The sequence below is a fragment of the Xenopus tropicalis genome, chromosome 4 (assembly GCF_000004195.4).
Source record: "Xenopus tropicalis strain Nigerian chromosome 4, UCB_Xtro_10.0, whole genome shotgun sequence".
NCBI classification, from domain to species: domain Eukaryota; kingdom Metazoa; phylum Chordata; class Amphibia; order Anura; family Pipidae; genus Xenopus; species Xenopus tropicalis.
The window spans coordinates 96,130,916-96,148,362 of NC_030680.2; the positions used below are offsets into that span (position 1 = coordinate 96,130,916).

The 17,447-nt window shown below is 37.3% G+C and overlaps 1 long non-coding RNA gene across 1 annotated transcript in view; it reads right to left on the bottom strand.

Moving 5' to 3' along the window:
- Positions 1-15,389, bottom strand: part of LOC105947002 — a 38,648-nt gene extending 23,259 nt beyond the window's left edge. Inside the window, exon 1 of the long non-coding RNA XR_004222392.1 lies at positions 14,800-15,389. This is a non-coding gene — a long non-coding RNA (uncharacterized LOC105947002). The remainder of the gene's footprint in view (positions 1-14,799) is intronic.
- Between the last annotated feature and the right edge of the window lie 2,058 nt (positions 15,390-17,447).

Consider the following 17,447-nt stretch of genomic DNA (forward strand, 5'->3'; position numbering starts at 1 on the left):
GCAGTGGCCCACGTGGCACACGCGATGCTTTGTTTTCCCGAAGTCACCTGAAGGTGCCTCTCAAGGAAACTTCGGGTGACTTCAGGAAACCGAAGTGACGCATATGATATACCACCCGCGACTAAGATTTATCGCAGGATGACTAATCTCCCCTTGTGCCAATGCCCTAAAAGGAGAACCATGAAAATGGCTAGAAATGCTGTATTTTATATACTGAACTTACTGCACTAGCCTAAAATTTTAGCATCCCCAATGATCCAAGTTTTTGCAGTTGTCACAGGAGCTCCTCATCTTGGACTCTGTTAGGGGTGTCAGTGACACTCACATGCTCAGTGTGCTCTGGGCAGCTGTTGGGTGCCTAAGCTTAGGGGGTCATCACAAATGATCAAGCAAAAAATGTGATTTGTCTCTCATATAACCTGATGCTACAGGGCTGATTATTACATTCTCATGTAAATTGCACTGGCTTCAGAGCTGCCAAATAATAATTAGAATTAATTACTAATCAGCCTTATATTGAGACATTTATATGCTATGTACACAGTATATTTTCAGTCCCTAAGCTCAGTAACTGTCAGCAGCACAGAGAATGTGCAGGGAATCAGCAGAAAAGAAGATTAGGAGGCACAGATCTTCCCTGATAAAGGGCTGTGGCAGCTCAAAACATAATGTTTAGCATTCCTGACCAACTTCTTTAGTTAGGCTTTAGTTCTCCTTTAATGTTTTAAGGATAAATTATCCTGAAAAAAGCCTGAACTTTCCAAAGCCTTAACACAACTGCACATTTGCCTTCTGTGGGCCAGTTACTAAGCCTGAGCTCAGCCCAAGTACTGACTTGCTCACACAGGACACCATAGGTACCAATATAAAATAGTAGCTCCAAAGTTCCCTACACATCTAGAGGGCTGTTTCCATCTATCATTTATCCCTAAGAACATAGTGCAAGATAGTTCTGGGAGATGATCAGCGTAGGTATTGTCTGCAGCATGACTCCAAGTGACAGCTAAAGCATAGTTGGTGATGGTACTCACCTATAATCTGCTGCTGCTGCCCCATTAACCCAGTTACCCAGTACCACAGACATGCCCTTTGGAATAAAAAGGGGGAAAATAAACAACAGATCATTTTGGGTCACATTTATCAAATGAGTGAAAGAGTGCACCATTTGATAAATACACTTCTAAAAATCCCATAGGAATGAATAGAATTTGGGTGAATTTTTCTGTAGTGAGTTCTTGTTTCACACTATGATAAATCTGCCCCTTAGTATTTCATTCATATATGAGCCCCTTTTTTTACTTAAAACATCAACCAGAAGCTTTACAAATCATACACATTTCTTTATATATAAATTTGCAATGGAAGAATTCCAACCTCTTTTTTTCTAAAACCTTAGTAAAATACAATATCTAGGCCGCTCTTCTATATCAGGGGAATTTGGCAAATTTGTGTTACATAATTGAAAGTGACACTGAAACCAACAGTTTTATGTAATGATGAGAGTAGGGGTGTTGAATATATTGCCTTAAGTTTCCACACCTCTGCAGTAATGATGATACAGGCCTTAAAAGTTGTCACAGGGGGTCACCATACTGGATTTTGTTGCAAGTGTTAGTGGCAGTCACATGCTCAGTGGGCTCTGGGAAACTGTTGAGGAAATAAGCTTAGGGGTCATCACAAAGTATTAAGCAGAAAATAAAGTTTGTCTTTCATAGAAGTTGAAGCTACAGGGTTGATTATTAAATTCTGATGCTATCTCCACTGGTTTCAGAGTGCCATTCACTAATAATCTGTAATTACTAATCAGCCTTATATTGAGACATTTATATTCTATATATACAGTATATAGTGAGTCGGCTCCTAAGCTCAGTAACTGACAGCAGCACAGGGCGTGTGCAGGGAATCAGCAGAAAAGAAGATGGGGAGCTACTGGGGCATCTTCAAAGGCACAGATCTTCCCTGCTATAAAGGGCTGTGGTTGCCTTGGGCTGGTACTGAAAACCAAAACAAAATGTGCAACACTTCTACCTTACTTCTTTAGTTAAGCTTTAAATTAAGGGTATTAGTTAGTATAAGTTAGTCAGGTATTAAAAATAAAAAAATATTCACAGTCTGAAAAGCCTATGGCATATGTAGAATACTGATTCATTTAAACTGCCAATAAACCTCTAAGTAGAAGCAACATTTTATAAAATTATCCTAGCACGATGATCCTGTAGGGCAAATATATTCCTTGCAGTTAGTCAAGTATAAAGTGATTTGTACATAATACATGTTAGTATACAAGAGCAGCTAACATCTGAATAATAGTGGCATCACTTGACTCTAAAATTTATGAATCAAAACAAATAATGTACTTTGTGTTGTAAAATGTACAGGATATTAAAAGTCAGCTTAGAGTTCTATGACCTGAATAAAACAAATTGGCCTGAATCCTTGGTCATGAAGCTCTGAGGTGACATCTTATACCCTTATACCCTTTTACATTAGCTGGTACATTACATTTTGTCTGTTTGCCCATGGCCCAAACTGTAAATGATATCCTAAATGGAAAGACCTGAGGTAAGCAGGTCCTGGTTCTTTAATGTAAATTAATTTGCATATATATACAACTTAATACAATTTAATTACTTTGTTAACAATAAAAAAAAATTAGATTGATTAAGAAATATTTACTTGTACAAAAATCCATGCAGGATGCTGCCACTTTGTAGAGCAATTTGACAAAATTAGAAAACCAGGCAGCAAAATGGAAAATGAGGTTCAATGTAGAAAAGTACAAATTTATGCACTTTGGCAAAAATAATATAAATGTGCGTTATACACTATATGGTAGTGTGTTGGGGGGATCCATTCTTGAGAAGGATCTGGGGATTTTTGTAGATAACAAGTTGTCTATTTCCAGGCAGTGACATTCTGTGGCTACTAAAGCACTAAACTAAATATAGGTCTCTGGTAAGGACTCACCATGAGTATGCAGTGCAGTTTTTGGCTCCAGTCCTTAAGAAGGATATTAATGAGCTGGAGAGAGTGCAGAGATGTGCAACTAAACTGGTAAAGGGGATGGAACTATGAGGTTAGACTGTGTATAGAGTGTATAGATAGGTTAGTATAGATTTGTGTGTGCTGGGTTTACTTGGAAGGGTTGAACTTGATGGACTTTCAACCCAGCATAACTATGTAACTATGTAAATGCAATGGTACGTTGTATTTTTGAGAAATCTACATGGATAATCTACATAGATAGTGTGCCCTGTGGCATATTTGTGTGACTAGCAACGTGCACGTCTATATTTAGTTCCATGGTAGTATTATAAACCCTACTGTATGAGAACTGTGCAGACTCTGGCCCCGGGAATTAAGGATGTTTCTGAGAGGCAGTCAGACACTGGAAAAAAAAAGAGACAAGAAATCCTGTGTTTCTTTTGATAGAGGATTTTTGTGAGTTCTTTTGTTTGTTTTATTAAAGAATAAAATATGAAAATTGATTTACATCTCAATTGCACAAACAAAGAATTCTCCAGCATAGTCATAACAGTAGGACATTTAAATATATTGCTTTGTTGCTACAAAAAGTATCTTCACTTAAGGAGTCTGTGTGTAGAAAAGAACGGTAAAGGGCAACAATGATTAAAATGTTAGGAGAAAGAGGGGGGGGGGCAGGATGAGGGAGGGGGAATGTTGTGGAGGGTCGGCAAATCAAAATCTTTCTAGGATTGCTTTGTATGTATCTGTTTCTTTAAAAAAGAAACAATTTTGTTTACTCAAATCTACAGATCTATGCAATTTTGTGAAACCAATCTTTGATTGTTGGAATAAGTGTAGATTTCCAATGCAATGGAATGGACAGCCTGGAGGGAGCAGAGGTGAAAGAGATGGCGGAAAAAGAAACAGAAGGAAAAAGAAAGGGCAGAAGGGAACAGAGGTGAAAGGGACCCCCTGAAGGCAGCAGAGAGGAATGAATTGGTTGTAGATTATAAAAAATAAACTATCCCATACTAATGTTTATAAAGATATTGGAAGCCACCTTAGAGGTATGTGACCTGTATAAAAGTATCTTGTCTGCAGCAATGTGCTTTTATAGGGTATTATGTATAATATATATGTACCTTCTTTATAATAGATTTCCTATATACAACATTTGCCTGTGGTTTTTGCAATTAAGTGCTGTCCTATAAAATGCAATGTACTATATCATGCACACAAAAACATACTGTATCAGAGTTGTTTGGCTTGTGACAAGTTTCCTGCTCGGGGCTTTCCAGAATTCTGAGAATCTTTGGTCTTGGTTTGAGTTTTTTTCCAGATATAGCATTCTCTTTGGCTAATAATGTCAGATATTTCATCAACTGCAAGTGATTACTATTCTGGGTTTAGATATTTCATTGCATGGATTTCCAGGGAATGCTCATCCATGGGGCGAATATTAATGCCTAGGACTGAAAAATAAGGCTGACTATGCATATAGGATGGAGGCTGTAATTTTTCTAACCTCCTCTCCAGATAAATTACAAAGTGGGAAAATGGAAATTCTTGGCATCACGCACATCATTATTATTTGGGATAAAATGTTTTTATTACGTTTTAAAAAGGAAATTATTTCTCTTTAATATTTAGTATTATTTCTAAACCCCTTCTATCATATTTTTTCTATTATACATCTCAGTTTGTAATGCATGTATTAATCTGCATTTTATCTGTGATGCCCAAAACTTGGTAAGACTATGGCTGCCTGTGTATTGGTCTCTAAGGCTAACAGCACTCTAGATTTCTCTGTCATTCTCCCATATGTAATAAAAAGGCACTAAATTAGCCCAGGAGCTTTTAAACAGGTGACCAGTAAATGCTACCTGCTGATTTTGTTGCTATGGGTTGGTGCTTCTGGGCAAACTTACTGCCTTTTATTACATAACCCCTATTGTCTATTAGCTAGAAGAGAAACTGCTGATTAGACCTTCTTCCATCCCTGCATGTGTGTGCATTGACAGGACTGGAACTGGAATGTCTCTGCACCCATTAGGCAGATTCCAGTCCTGTCAATGTGAACACATAGGGGGATAAACATTTGTTTTTCTTCACCAGGGAAGAAAACTCACGTGCCATTAGCCTAAATATTCCCTTGCCATATGAGCCCATTTAGGTATCAGTGAGGCAAAGTGGAAAATCCTTATAGGAAAATACAGCGTTAGACTATGGTTAAAGTCTGTGGCTAAGGATGGGTCATTGGCACAAGGCCCAAACATTTAGATCTGCCTATTTGGACATAGATAATATTCAGGACCTAACTTGCAGAATTGTTACAAACATTGTCCGTCTAATGGTAACTGTCACTTTCTTCCCATGAGGGTGCTATAATATATATATATATATATATATTGTATTGAGGTGCTTTAATATAAGGTGATTCTGTTGGTATAAAATGTTTAGAGGGTGATTTTTTTCTGACTCTTTAATGTTATTCTAGTAATGACTTTTTGGTAAAACTTTTTAAAGGGGTTTTCACTGACATTTTTGTTTACGTGTCACTGCTGATGCTGAGTAGTTTCCTATAGGAGGCATGCTATAACTATCCTTCAGAATGTTGAGTAAATATTCCATCTACATCTACTGAAACAAGCCTTGGCATGCTGCCTTTAACAACACAATAGTGACTAGAGGATTTGCCAAATGATAAAGTATTACTTTGTCTTTCTTTTTTAGTAGAAAAAATATACATTATTTATTACAATTGTCACCTTAACAATACAGCACAACGCTTGTAAAAAAAAAATGTTCATACCCTCTATGGGACAGAGTATCTGAACACCACTTCCCAATCAGAGAAGTAAAGGCAAAAAAAAGACATGTAGTGCCAAAAGGTGTCTTACACAACAAAACAGCATGTCAATAAATATATGGGTCACTTGGGGTATAAAGGAACCTCCCTAGTAAGTAAAGGTTTTCCACTTCTAAAACTAGAGACACATAAATCCATTGCAAACAATGTTAAATAAAAGCAGTCAAAACGGAAATAAACTGGTCTGTGGATTTCTGGGTGGAATTTACATTCACGTTTGTGATCAGTTGTTTCATTTTAAAATTAAAAATTCTGATGATATCAAGAGGTGGGTTTTTAGTAACACATAAAGGCAGAACCACATCTTGTGGACAGATATTTAAGTATACCTCATTTATAGCAAATTTTTCCATCTGATTTACACTTACTACTTTTATTTATACACCATATATATATAAGGACTAAGATATTTCTTAAAGGGGACCAGTGACCATAAGAAATAATTCCAAATTGTTTTCTGTTGTGTTTGTCAAGCAAAATAAACTTCACTTACACTATATGCAGCAAGCAGGCAGGTACCATTCTGTGGACACTGTTATTAAGGCAAACTTTGCAAAATGCCAAAATCTTCTTTATGTTCCAGATTGGGAGTCTGATGCCCATACTCATTACAAAATTAGATGGTGAGGAGGGAGGGGGAATGTGAGGAGTGCAGTGATATCTAGGTAGTGCTGAATGGAAAGTTAAAGTTATTGTCTGCCCCACCTCTATGCCTAAGGCAATATATGATTGACAGCTGGGATTTTTAAATGCCTTTATAATGGGTATGGATGTGTTAATAAAAAATGAGTTTGGGTTTCATGTGTAACTTATTATACAGTTTTTTATGCCTGGGTGACAGGTCCCCTTTAAATAAAAAAAATGAATACATGCCCATGCTCCAGCTCAATTTAGTAATTTAAACTGCAATCAGTTCAGCCATGCTGGCTGGATTTTCTAGACGTGTCCCTGAATTTTCAAGTAATTTGGTCACCCTAGAGTAGGGTCACACCCCCTCCATTAAACTGTCACTAAATATCTGGATTAACCTCTTTGGGCTGCAGTCTCAAAATATGCTCTAATGTCCATTCAGTCAGGAAATGTGGCCAGGAACTGGCTCCATGACAGAAGAAGCTTTAAATTGAGGGTTTCTCCTACTTTGACTTGTAATGTTTCTGGAAGTAATTATGGAAAGATTTAAACGCTATATTATTTAGGATAGAATCCTGTAGCCCATCATTAAAGGAACTATTGGCCATTAATTTGTCATTATCGTGAAACTGTACATGGTGGTTGTAATGCAGAACATCTATAAAAACTTGTCATCCCTATGGATACAACTACTGGTGTTAAGTTTCCCTAACAGACTATAAATAGAGATAATACCAAAAAAATACACGTTTTAGAAATCAGGCCAAAAAAAATGCAATGGACAAAATAAATAAATAAAATTATAATCAAGAAAAAATAATTGCAATTATGATCATTTATTGTATTTAACACAATCTCAAAAATAAATATATCAGCCCCTAAGACTAAGGGGCAAATGTATCAAATTTATTATATTTAGACCTCAATACACAAAAACTCACCAGTTCTATTTATTCCTATGGGATTTTTAGAAATGTATTTATAAAATGTATTTATAAAACCCATTGATAAATATACTTTTAAAAATCCCAATAAAACTTGGGTGAGTTTTTGTGTATTAAACACACATTTTGATAAATCTGGCCCTAAAGGTGGCCATACACTGTAAGATAGAACAGCGGGCATAGGCATTATCCAGCATAAAAATTAAGCCTGCCCAATCAAGATTGGGGAGGCCTGTCATTGGTGCCCATACCCTGGCAGATAAGCTGCCGAATCAATCTAAAGGACCAATATTGGCAGCCAGTGCAGGGCCAAATAATGAAAAAATGCTTTAAGATTATTACCTTTTTCTCTGTAATAAAATAAAATCTCTGCAATTAAACAGTAGCTTGTACATGATCCCAATTAAGATATAATTTGTGGAGGCAAAACGATCCTGTTGGGTTTATTTAATGTTAAATCAATTTTAGTTGACAAGGTATCAAGTTCTAAATTTAAGAAAGACCCTTTATCTGGAGTCCCAAGAATTCTGGATAACAGGCCCCATACCTTTACTTGAACCTAACTAAGATATAATGAATCCTTATTGAAGGCAAAACAATCCTACTGGTTTTACATAATTTTCCAATGACTTTTTTAGGAGACACGGAGGCAGATTTATTCACATTTTAGTGGTTTAAGAGTTTTTTGAAACCACGAATAAACTCATTTCCACTAAAACCACAAATGTCTAGTCATTTATTAAAAGATCCAAATTGACAAACAAATGAAAATATAGCATGAAAACGAAGAGAACATTAAAATCACAATTTTTTCGTGGTTTTTATATTTTTAGTATAAATCTTATGGACTTACAAACAAACAAAAACCTGAAAACCTCTAAAATCACAAATTCAATAATGACTGTTACAAATTGCCTAGGTCAGCTTCCATTGACTTCTACATGACCTTGACAGCTTTTAGATGGTCTATTTTTATATTTGCTTTTTCATGGGTTTGATGCACACAAAAACACACAAATCATAAAAAAATATGAACATTATTAAATGGCCCGCCTAGAGTATGGAAACCCCAGGTCTCCAGCATTCTGGATAACAGGTTCCTTAGCTGTATCTGGTCAATAACTGGTGAGAGGAAAACCATGCCAGCTCAGGATATCCATAGAGGAAATCCAAATAGCTTATTTCATGCACAAATGCTGTCCTATGTTCGGCATGTATGTATATCAGCAGGTGGCTGAGTTCCTCAGAATGGGTAAATGCCAGTCCCCAGTCTGTAAATGCCAGTCCCCCAGATAAAGCCTTGCTAAAGTTAAGTTATCAAATTATACCCTGTTTCCCCGAAAATAGGACATCCTCCGAAAGTAAGGCACCCCCCCGATTTTTCACCCCCTCAGAAAATAAGGCACCCCCCGAAAATAAGACACCCACCTAGGGCTGGGTGATAAATCTCGCCCAAACGATGGAATAAATGTGTACTGTATTCTTCTTCATGGAAAAATAAGACATCCCCTGAAAATAAGACCTAGTGCATATTTTGGAGCTTAAAAAAAATATAAGACAGTGTCTTATTTTCGGGGAAACACGGTAATTGTTTAAATATATCAAATTAAGTTTTTATTATCCCTAGTTGCCAGAATTCTTTATAATATAATGTCTCAATCATAGCGTGTGTGTGAAACAGTTTCATTCTTGCACACCCCTTTAATAAGGCAGCGTGGATCTCAGCCTGCTCAACACATAAGGACAGGAAACTACAGGACAGGAAACTACTAATCGGCACATGAAACCACAAGAGAGGCAGCGGTTTATGGTCTTGCGGAGCACTGGAATCCTACATGCCTGTCATAGTTACATAGCAAAGTTGGGTTGAAAAAACACCAAAGTCCATCAAGTTCAACCCCTCCATGTAAACCCCAGCACACACAAACCTATACTGACCTATATATACACTCACATACATAAATTATATATACCAACATCAGTACTAACTGTAGATATTAGTATCACAATAGCCTTGCATAATATGCTTGTTCAAGAACTCATCCAGGCCCCTCTTAAAGGCATTAACAGAATCTACCATCACAACATCACTAGGAAGGGCATTCCACAACCTCACTGCCCTCACCGTGAAAAACCACCTACGCTGCTTCAAATGGAAGCTCCGTTCCTCTAATCTAAAGGGGTGGCCTCTGATGCACTGATCGTTTTTATGGAAAAAAAGAACACCCCCTATCTGCCTATAATCCCCTCTAATGTACTTGTACAGAGTAATCATGTCTCCTTGCAAGTGCATTTTTTTGCAGAGGAAACAACCCCAACCTTGACAGTCAACATCATAGTTGAAGGGGGTGATTTATCAACAGTCAAGTACTCGATTTGAGTTTTTTTTGCGCTTAAAAGACTCAAATTTGAGTTACTGTTTGAAAATTCAAATGTCTGGTATTTATTAAGTGCAAAAAACCCAAAAACTCAAATCTAAAACTTCACTATCTAAAAGCTTACAAGTTTCTATAGAAGTCAATGGGAGTTGTCATAGGCAAAGTCAAGCTAAATGTTCAATTCGAGTTTATGAGTTTTATTTGAGTTTGTTTCGAGTTTGAAACTCAGAAATTTGAGTATTCAAGTTTTTTTATTTGCACGAGTTTACCACTTAAATAAATCAGCGAGCATTCGATATGCAAGTTAAATCAATTTAGAAAAACAAACTCAAATTCACATAAACCTTCCATCCCCTTAACCAGTTTAGTTGCACGTCTCTGCACTCTCTCCAGCTCATTAATATCCTTCTTAAGGACTGGAGCCCAAAACTGCACTGCATACTCAAGGTGAGGCCTTACCAGGGACCTATAAAGGGGCAAAATTATGTTCTCATCCCTTGAGTCAATGCCCTTTTTTATACAAGACAGCACTTTATTTGCCTTAGTAGCCACAAAATGACACTGAAATTAGACTTGTTGTCTACAAAACCTTCTCAATTAAAAATCCTCCCAACACACTACCATTTAGTATATAACTCACATTTATATTATTTCTACCAAATTATTTTCACACTTTTCAAAATTAAACCTCATTTTCCATTTTGCTGTCCAGTTTTCCAATTTAGTGAAATCGCTCTGCAAAGTGGCAGCATCCTGCATGGAACGTATTGTTGTCATTAGAGGTACAGTTGGACTTATAAAACTAGTACAAGTAGGGCTTTTGGAGTTTTATAGAATTTGTGGCCTATGAAAGTAACATTAGGCAAATAACAGCACACTTACTAAATTTGGCAGCACAATAATTAAAATATTTTGAGAACCGCTTGACGAGTTGCCTTTCTTGTGTTGCTTTATGTGAATAAAAGCATATTAATATAGCAAATTCACCTGGCAATTATAGGCTATATGTTATATAAATTATGTAAAGGAATAGGAATCAATATATTCACCTATCCTCTTCTCCCTCTACCTCTCCCTCTTGTGCAAATCCTCACACAAGAGGGAGAGTTTATAATAAACTATTCTATTCAGACTTGGATTTCTTACTATTTCTACTATTCTGGTATCTAACGGTAGCTACTATCATGCTCCCTTCCCATTGTCCTGCTGATCGGCTGCTGGGAGGGGGTGATATCACTCCAACTTGCAGCACAGCAGTAAAGTGTGACCGAAGTTTATAAGAGCAAAAATCACATGGCTGTGACACCATGGGTAATAACGGAATATGACTAGCCCCATGTGAAATTTCAAAATTCAATATAAAAATCTGTTTGCGCTTTTAAAAAAACGGATTTCAATGCAGGATTGCTGGATGCTGGAAAAGCTCTATTAACTGATACGTTTTTAAAAAACATGTTTTCCCATGAAAAATTTGTGAATTCAGTGTATCACTACCGGGAAATATCTTTCAGGGAAATGACAAGCTTTGTGTTTGTAGGACAAACCGTGCCAAAATCTGGCACAACATGGTACACAGGAAGACAATGTGGGTCAGTTGAGCTGTGCCTTATTGTGACCCTCATGTGGCCAATTGCCCCTACTCATGTAAATCTATTTAGACAAGTGTTGGTGTTTCCTTTGAGCCTTTGTGTTGGTGTTTCCTTAAGTCAACCTATAAGAAATTGACCCCAGTTCATTTAGTGGTGAGCCAATTTCAGGAGTAGATGTTAGTAGTAATTAGGGATGCAGCGAATCCAGGATTTGGTTTGGGATTTGCCAAGAAGTGGCTGAACCGAATCCTTAAAGGAGAATGCAAGTGAAAATTTAAAAAGCATACTGCCCAATAGTCCTCCTATTGTTTAGTAAAAACGCCACACTTTTGGCTCACCTAATCAAATATTTACTCAGTCACACTTACTTCACATTTTCTAGAACAGGCAGCCATCTCTAAAAAGGTATTCTCCCTTCCTTTCCCTCCTTGCTTCATACTGCACATGTGTTTCATTCCCTCCCCCCCCCTCCCCTCTGCCAGATCCGCTTCTGATTGGCTGGTGGGCATGTGTAGCTCAGAACAGGAGACAGGATCAAGTTACTCAGAGTATGCTCAGAGAATAGGAAGGCTGCCGCTGGCACCTACAGGAAGAGGAGAGAGATTTCAGTGATGTCACTGTAGTCTTCACACTGCTGTAGGCTGCCAGCACCATATCTCAGAGAAGCAAGCAGGGATCTAGGAATTTAGATATGCAGTAAGTACTTAAAAAGAATGCCTTTAGACTTAATTTTAATTTATATTAACCTTTCATTGTCCTTTAAAGACATGTGACTTTTAGTCGCATTTTTCAACATAGGTGGTTCTTTTTCACCCTTCTATGACTTGATTTGCTTAAATTAGTATTCAGTTTCGCTTTGGTATTCCCCCGAATCTTCACAAAGGATTCGGGGTTTGGCCGAATCCCAAAATAGTGGATTCAGTGCATCCCTAGTAGTACTGTGCCTCCTCTACTCTATAACTAGTATTTATGTTATTTAGTATCCCATTCAATATCTAAATTTAGTAGAGAACTAACTTGAGACTTCAGAGAAGTCCTAATCACCAAACTGAAGCTTCTTTTTACAACATCTGCAAATCCCAGTTATATGCAAGGTGAAGTCTATTCTTCAAACAGAGATTAACTGGTTGTACAGAAATGCCACGTTTTTCTGCTTGTGACAGTTTTTTTCTTAGAAGCTCATTCATCGACATTCTCATTTTCGTAGTTTTAGAGTTTTTTTTAAACCATAATTAAACTCATATCCACTAAAACCATGAATGTTTCGTCATTTATTAAAAGATCCACAATAAAAAAATAATAATGAAACAGAAACGAAAAGAACACAAAAACCACAATTTTTTTTGTGGTTTTAACATTTTTCCAGAAATCTTTGTGGACTTTTAAACAACAAACTCCAAATCTCTAAATGTACAAATTAAAAAAAGATTGTTACAAATTGCCTAGGGCAACTCCCATTGACTTACAAATGCCCATGACAGCTTATAGATAGCAAAGTTTTGTTTAAGTTGTTTTTTCGTAGTTATTACACTTTGGGGCAGATTTATCAAAATGTGTGTTTAGAGCTTAATACATAAAAACTCGCCCATGTTCAATTCAGTACTATGGGGTTTTTAGAAGAATATTTATCAAATGGTGATTTCTAAGGTTCAACCATTGATAAATACACTTCTAAAAATCCCATAGGAATGAATAGAACATGGGTGAGTTTTTATGTATTAAGCTCTAAACTCATTTTGATAAATCGGCCCCTTAAATCACAAAAAATGCATGCTTTAATTAACACAAAAAATTTTAGTTTTAAATAAAATACAAATGTTAGTAATTCCATATACTGCTTTCTCTTGATGAATAATCCTGTTGGGGTCTTAACAAATGTTAAGTGCTTGTAATGCCATATGAAATGCTGTGTAAAAACGATGACCATCCATTTCTGTTTTTGTAAAGTCAGAATTTAGTGCTGTCTGAATTTCCCCCATGACTTGAATGCATTATGCTATACATATAACTGTTTGAAATAACAGCCTTAAGAACAGCAATTGAGTGGTATGGTAGAAAATACACACCTTTAGTTACCATTGATGGCACTTGTTTTTACACTGTTCTTTTGACATAAGTAATTTTCCACAACTTGATAAGTAGGACACTGTAAGCACAGTAAACTCCATGATTAATACCCGTATGTTCATCAAACACATCCATTTGCATCTTACTTTATCTTTACCTGGATGACACAGGTATTTTATAATGCAGTAAGCTGCACTTCCTTTTCTGGCGTAAAAACACACGTAAGGGGTCATTTTAGAACCATAGGGCAGGGTGCAAAGTTAAAAAAACAGGTGCAAGGCACTATATTTTTAGTACTTTGCACTCAAATCCGAGTTGAGGCCTGTGGTCGATGGGCCTTGCTCTCCAGAATAGACCACAAGCATGCTAGCATTTTACTTACTGTCCATGACAAGGATTTAATTGGTGGGCCTCCACTGCGCCAAGAAATTTGTGATAGAATACGCCTCAAGCACATCAATATAGTAAATCAGGCAGCAAAGAAATGGTCTGCTCTTACTGAAGTAAGCAGTTTTTTAATGGGTGTGCGCTTCCAGGTTGCTGTAGTTGCCATGATCTAAACATACAAAATTCAACTTGTAGCACAAGAGATCCAGTTTTTCAAGATACGGAACCAGCAATGAGATCCATACAGAAAGGGGCTGATTTACTAATCCACGAATCCAAATCCCGAATGGGAAAAAATCGGATTGGAAACGAACATTTTGCGACTTTTTCGTATTTTTTGCGACTTTTTCGTAGCCGTTATGACTTGCGCGAATTGTCGTGACTTTTGCATAGCCATTATGACTTTCGCGAATTGTTGCGACTTTTTCGTATTGAGCGCGCGAAAAATTTGCGACAATTCGCGTAAAAGTCACAAAATACCGATCATTACGAAAAAAACGCATTCGGATGCTTTTCGGACGTTCGTGGATTAGTAAATGTGCCCCAAAGTGTTGTCTAAACCTTCCCATAGCTATAGCCTTTACTTGGTATAATTCTGGTTTGCAACAAGTATGCAAATATAACAAATCTATAAAGGCTCATAGTGCAGTACAGAAATGATAGCTTTGGTAACATCCCTGTTCCTGATTTTCTCTTTGTAATTGCAGTTCTTTGGTTTGTCACAATGAAAACTGTTGGAGCTTCAGATCATGGCCATGAGTTATAAGTGGTGGAGATCGACAAATGATCTCAAAGGCAAGAGGGTTCATTTTATTTGTGAAGGCTACTAATAGGATTCTCCATGCCTTTGTTATTTTCTGCCTGAGATTCTCCCAACAAACTACTTACATTATGGCCAATAAACTTTAAGCCCAGGGCATCTTTGTTTCCACATTTAAGACCCCTATGTGGAATCATCGCCCCAGTACCTGATTTTCTTTATCCTGCCATATACTTCTAACCCAGTACTGGTGCTTTGGTCCCTTCACGCTACTGTCAGTGTCTTCTTTGCAATTCTGCACAGCTCCATCATTTAACAAGAACAGCAACACCAAACCAGTTTTAAATGAGAAGTTATGTGGTTTACTATATTCCGTACACTTGAAATGAGTAAAGTTGAGTCTCCAAAAGAAGATAGAATCTGCAGTTGATATATTACATAGTTAAATCGTTCACTATATTCCTGGAACAGGAAGTACACAGCACAAATGCGTGAATGGGCATAATGCCCTGAAGTTTGACACAGTCTGAAGTTTGCCTGATCTGTGCTTGGGTACTTTTAGTTCCAGTACTATTTACTCTGCAGAGCAGAGTGTGTACCGTGTGTACTATCACTAACAAGTATTCTGAGCGTTAGTCCTTTGTTTTGCTCCAAGTGCATATTTCATGGTTTTTATTCGGTTCTCCGTAACTAAAGGCACTGTTTTGCCAATGGCACTCCTTAGGTTTATCGGCCCAATCGTATTTTCCGTGACTTATTCGTACCTTGTGCAACTTTTTCAACACTTGCGTGGCTTTCTCTGCGCTTTCGCGACTTTTTCGTAACTTGCACGACTTTTTCGTACTTTTAGCGCAGATCGGTATTGCCGCTGTTTACAATGGTTCGGTGCGAAAATTTTGTGACTTTCGGATCACCAATACGATATTATCGTGACTAATACGATTTTTTCCTAACCATTTTCGTGATATTTGCGATCTTCAGAAATTTTTGTTTCCAATACGAATTTTTCCCATGCGGGATTCGAATTCGTGTTTTGATAAATCTGCCCCTATGACTTTAAAGAAACCCTGGGATCAACTAGAAGCTGCTTGCAAATTTTATATTGCACCTGGCACAATGCACCAAACAAAATTTTAAAACATTGGCATCAGCATTCTCTTGCAATACTACTGTGATGTACGTAGGTTGCAGAGGTCTTAGGCAGGACCTTCCTAAACTGTGGGGGTAGCATGATGCGCAAAGCTGTGACTGGGGAGGCCACTCAATTCTGATTAGATCTGGGTGATTTTTTTTTTTTTGCCTCTCTTGGATATTCCAGGTCATAGTATGGTGACTCTTACAAAGTCGCGCCGCCGCGTATGCCATCCCACCGGCGATTTAAATTTTCCCCGGTGGGATGCCATATCGGGGAGATTAGTCACCCGCAACAAGGGAGATTTGTCGCGAGCGACTAATCTCCCTCGTGTGCCAGAGCCCTTAAAGCCATATTTCCCTATAGAGTAAACTAAGCTTAGGTCGATTGGTAAGTTTTAGTCCATAGGTGACATAAGTCGATAGATTGGTCACTTCCTTTCATTATAGCAAAGTTACTATTAAAGGGGTTGTTTACCGTTGCGTTATCTTTTAGTATGATGTATATTCTAAGACAATTTGCAATTGGTCTTCATTTTAAACTATTTGTAGTTTTTTAATTATTCCAGTTTTTGTTCAGCAGCTCTCCAGTTTGGAGTTTCAGCTGCTATTTGGTTGCTACAATACAAATTACCTTAGCAACCAGGGTGTGGTTTAAATGAAAGACTTATATATGAATAGGAGAGGACTTGAATAGAAAAATAAGTATAAAACGGATCAATAACAATTAAACTGTAACCTCACAGAGCAATTGTTTTTGGCTGCCGGGGTCAGTGACTCCCATTTCAAAGCTGCAAAGATTTAGAAGAAGGCAAATAATTCAAAAACTGTAAAAAAATAAATAATAAAGACCAATTGAAAAGTTGCTTAGAATGGGCCTTTATATATCATACTAAAAGTTCACTTAAAGGTGAAACACCCCTTTATTGTAATATTTTAAATGTTGGACCACATAGTGCAGCTTAAATCACAGATGTCTATAATCACCTGCTTAGACTATAATCAAAACTGGCAGAAACTGACAGACAAAAACACTGATCCTATTTAATAGGCATATTTCACAGAAACTCCCCATTGGAGGTATGATCTACTAAAGCCCATATTCTGATTGGGGGAAGCAATATTATTATTGCTAGAAAATGCTGCTTACAAGCGTTATGCTGCCCACACCAGGATGAAGCTCTTTGTGTAGGCAGCCATGTTGGGACACGTGCATAATATGAAAGTGCCCCAGTGCTAATCCTAGGTCACTCAACTGTGCATAATGATTTGGGGCATCCGCTCATATTGCATATACATCTGCTCCAACATGGCAGCCCACACTGGAAGCTTGCTCTCAGTGCACAGCAGCATAGCATTTACAAGGGGCATTTGCTTGCAATAATCGTGTTGCTTTCCCCAACCAAAGTGTGAACTTTATTAGACTGCATTTCAGTGGGGGAAACAAGTTTTCCATGATAGCTGCCCTATAAAGAGAGGCAATATACCTTGTAGATTGTAAGCTCTTTTGGGCAGGGCCCTCTTCACCTCTTGTATCGGTTATTGATTGCTTTATATGTAACTCTGTATGTCCAATGTATGTAACCCACTTATTGTACAGCGCTGCGGAATATGTTGGCGCTTTATAAATAAATGTTAATGTAATGTAATGTAATATACACCTGCATTTAATAGGCTTTCTATTGGATTGGACCTGCATGCTTTTTAAATAAAAAAAAATCTATT